This window comes from Sturnus vulgaris, unplaced genomic scaffold, assembly GCF_052056855.1.
Source record: "Sturnus vulgaris isolate bStuVul1 unplaced genomic scaffold, bStuVul1.hap1 Scaffold_186, whole genome shotgun sequence".
In the NCBI taxonomy this organism is placed as follows: Eukaryota; Metazoa; Chordata; class Aves; order Passeriformes; family Sturnidae; genus Sturnus; species Sturnus vulgaris.
This window is the reverse complement of record NW_028276132.1, coordinates 112,501-116,414: the sequence shown is the minus strand read 5'-3', so window position 1 is coordinate 116,414 and position 3,914 is coordinate 112,501.

Below are 3,914 nucleotides of genomic sequence, written 5' to 3'. Positions count from 1 at the left end.
CCTGTTGCCCGTTTCATGGCTGGGTAGACCTGGTGTCCGCAGCATGCCCTGGGTAGACCTGGTGTCCGCAGCTTGGTAGACCTGTTGCCCGTTTCATGGCTGGGTAGACCTGTTGTCCGCAGCAAGCCGTGGGTAGACCTGGTGTCCGCAGCATGCCCTGGGTAGACCTGGTGTCCGCAGCTTGGTAGACCTGTTGCCCGTTTCATGGCTGGGTAGACCTGGTGTCCGCAGCAAGCCGTGGGTAGACCTGGTGTCCGCAGCATGCCCTGGGTAGACCTGGTGTCCGCAGCTTGGTAGACCTGTTGCCCGTTTCATGGCTGGGTAGACCTGTTGTCCGCAGCAAGCCGTGGGTAGACCTGGTGTCCGCAGCATGCCCTGGGTAGACCTGGTGTCCGCAGCTTGGTAGACCTGTTGCCCGTTTCATGCCCTGGGTAGACCTGTTGTCCGCAGCTGGGTAGACCTGTTGTCCGCAGCAAGCCGTGGGTAGACCTGGTGTCCGCAGCATGCCCTGGGTAGACCTGGTGTCCGCAGCTTGGTAGACCTGTTGCCCGTTTCATGGCTGGGTAGACCTGGTGTCCGCAGCAAGCCGTGGGTAGACCTGGTGTCCGCAGCATGCCCTGGGTAGACCTGGTGTCCGCAGCTTGGTAGACCTGTTGCCCGTTTCATGGCTGGGTAGACCTGGTGTCCGCAGCAAGCCGTGGGTAGACCTGGTGTCCGCAGCATGCCCTGGGTAGACCTGGTGTCCGCAGCTTGGTAGACCTGTTGCCCGTTTCATGGCTGGGTAGACCTGGTGTCCGCAGCAAGCCGTGGGTAGACCTGGTGTCCGGAGCTTGGTAGACCTGTTGCCCGATTCATGCCTGGGTAGACCTGTTGTCCGCAGCATTGAGTGGGTAGACCTGGTGTCCGCAGCATGCCCTGGGTAGACCTGTTGTCCGCAGCTTGGTAGACCTGTTGCCCGTTTCATGGCTGGGTAGACCTGTTGTCCGCAGCAAGCCGTGGGTAGACCTGGTGTCCGGAGCTTGGTAGACCTGTTGCCCGATTCATGCCTGGGTAGACCTGTTGTCCGCAGCATTGAGTGGGTAGACCTGGTGTCCGCAGCATGCCCTGGGTAGACCTGTTGTCCGCAGCTTGGTAGACCTGTTGCCCGTTTCATGGCTGGGTAGACCTGTTGTCCGCAGCAAGCCGTGAGTAGACCTGTTGCCCGTTTCATGGCTGGGTAGACCTGGTGTCCGCAGCATGCCCTGGGTAGACCTGGTGTCCGCAGCTTGGTAGACCTGTTGCCCGTTTCATGGCTGGGTAGACCTGTTGTCCGCAGCAAGCCGTGGGTAGACATGGTGTCCGGAGCTTGGTAGACCTGTTGCCCGATTCATGCCTGGGTAGACCTGTTGTCCGCAGCATTGAGTGGGTAGACCTGGTGTCCGCAGCATGCCCTGGGTAGACCTGTTGTCCGCAGCTTGGTAGACCTGTTGCCCGTTTCATGGCTGGGTAGACCTGTTGTCCGCAGCAAGCCGTGAGTAGACCTGTTGCCCGTTTCATGGCTGGGTAGACCTGTTGTCCGCAGCATGCCCTGGGTAGACCTGGTGTCCGCAGCTTGGTAGACCTGTTGCCCGTTTCATGGCTGGGTAGACCTGGTGTCCGCAGCAAGCCGTGGGTAGACCTGGTGTCCGCAGCATGCCCTGGGTAGACCTGGTGTCCGCAGCTTGGTAGACCTGTTGCCCGTTTCATGCCCTGGGTAGACCTGTTGTCCGCAGCTGGGTAGACCTGTTGTCCGCAGCAAGCCGTGGGTAGACCTGGTGTCCGCAGCATGCCCTGGGTAGACCTGGTGTCCGCAGCTTGGTAGACCTGTTGCCCGTTTCATGGCTGGGTAGACCTGTTGTCCGCAGCAAGCCGTCGGTAGACCTGTTGCCCGTTTCATGGCTGGTAGACCTGTTGTCCGCCGCCGGCCTGGAAGTACTCCAAGGGGTCGCTGTTTCTCGCTGCCTCCGGCTATGTCATCGTAGAAGGCGGCGTGCGCCACTGCGCCCCCTCGGTCACGTACATCGGTTCTCTTTCCGGCCTCCGCCGCTTCGGGCCCATCTGTCCGTATTATGGGAACGAGGTGACGGGCCGTATCCCCACAGGCTGTTGCTGTGCCTGTGTCCGTGGCGGAGAAGGGCGGACGCGCGTGCGGTCGCCAGGGCCAGAAGAACACCGCCGATGTCGGGGCGAGTCGCGTGGCTTCGTCCGGCTTCCCGTCTTACCCAGTTCGACTGGGACAGGTTAGCCCAGAGAGAGAGACCGATGCGATCCGAGAGCCGCTCCCCGGCCCAGGCGAGGCTGCGTGCTCAGTCGGGGGAGAAGCGAGAAAGCCCCCAGAGAGACCGATGCGATCCGAGAGCCGCTCCCCGGCCCAGGCCGAGGCTGCGTGTTCAGTCCGGGGGAGAAGCGAGAAAGCCCCCAGAGAGAGCGATGCGATCCGAGAGCCACCGCGCTCCCCCGGCCCAGGCGAGGCTGCGTTGTTCCAGGCGGGGGAGAAGCGAGAAAAAGGCCCAGAGAGAGGGCGAGAAAGCCGCGAGTGTGTCCCGCTCCGGCCCGGCTGCTGCCGGTTTCGTGACAACGGGGAGCCGGGCGCCTGCTCGCTCCCCCGGGGATGGTGGCGGGCGAGGCGGCGGCGCCTCGCCCCTTTTCTGCCCGGCCTTAAGCCGGGGCCCCGCCCGCTCGCCGGGTGCGGCATTTCTTCGGCTGTCGGTCCCGGTGCACGCTGGTGGCCGGCAGCCGGGGCTGGATTTCTGTGGGGCCGGCCCGGGGTTGTGTTGAGCCTGCCCGGGCTTTCCCTGGCCCCCCTCCCCGAGAGCCCCCCGGGCGTGGCTCGCTTGGCCGAGGTTGGCTGCGCCTCGTTTCCCGCTCCCGACCTGTGTTGCCAGAGTTGTGTCCGTATCGAAAGGGCAGCGGGGGACATGCAGTGGGGCGTGTGGCCTCGCCTCTCGGCTTCGCTTGCTTGCCTGCGAAGGGGGGCTCGGTGACGGGAGTGTCCGGCCCTGCCGTGTGTTGTTGAAGTCGTCCCCCTTCCTCGGCCCTAAGCCGGGGACCCGCGTGTAGCGGGCAGAATTTTTCCGGGGCGGCGGTCGGCCGCGGTGGCCGGCCGTGTCCCCCCCCCCAGGACGGACCCCGCAACCCAACAGAGAGCGAGCGAGCGAGTGAGCCCCCGAGAGTGTGTCGTGGGCGGGGCGGCGGCGCCTCGCCCTTTCTCGGTATCGGCCGGGCGCGATCGAGGCACCGTGCCGGGGCGGCCCGTGGTGTCTGGCCTGCCCCGGCTGCCGTGGTTGCCGTTGCCGGCGGGGGCTGGGTTTTGCGAGCGGCTCCGTTCTTTTTTATTAAAGCGTGCCGGTGTGCGGGGCAGTGTGGGGGTGCCCGCCCGGCCTCCGTTCTTTTTCTCTCGCGGCCCTAAGCCGCGGCACCGAGAAGCGCGCGCTGACGAAGGGTCACGGGCCGCCACCGAAGCGAAAGCGAAAGGCGAGAGAGAAGGGCTGGCTGTGTTGGCGAGTGAGAAAAGAGACCGTATGTCCGGTGGTTGGAGGGGTTTTACGGGAGGAGTTGAGAGGCGCGTTCTCGCCCCCACCCCTGGCTCGTGACCCCCGTGGCTAGCACGGGTCGTGCGACGCATGGCGTGCTTTTTTTTTTAGTTTTTTTTTTGGTGCGGTGGCTTGCCCTTCCCCCCGGCTTTTTTTCCGGGTGGGAAGCCGATCGCTGCGAGGCGGGCGAAAGCCGGTGGCCCGCGGCGTGGTCGGTGGCAGCTGCTCCGTTTTCCGTTGTCTTGCGGCCCGCGGGCGGGTGGCGGCACCCCCCGCTCTCTTCCTCTGCTGCGTGATCGATCCCGAAGGTTGCAAGCGGCCCGCCGGCGTCGGGGGCCTAGGGAGCGTCGGGGAGGCTCGGCG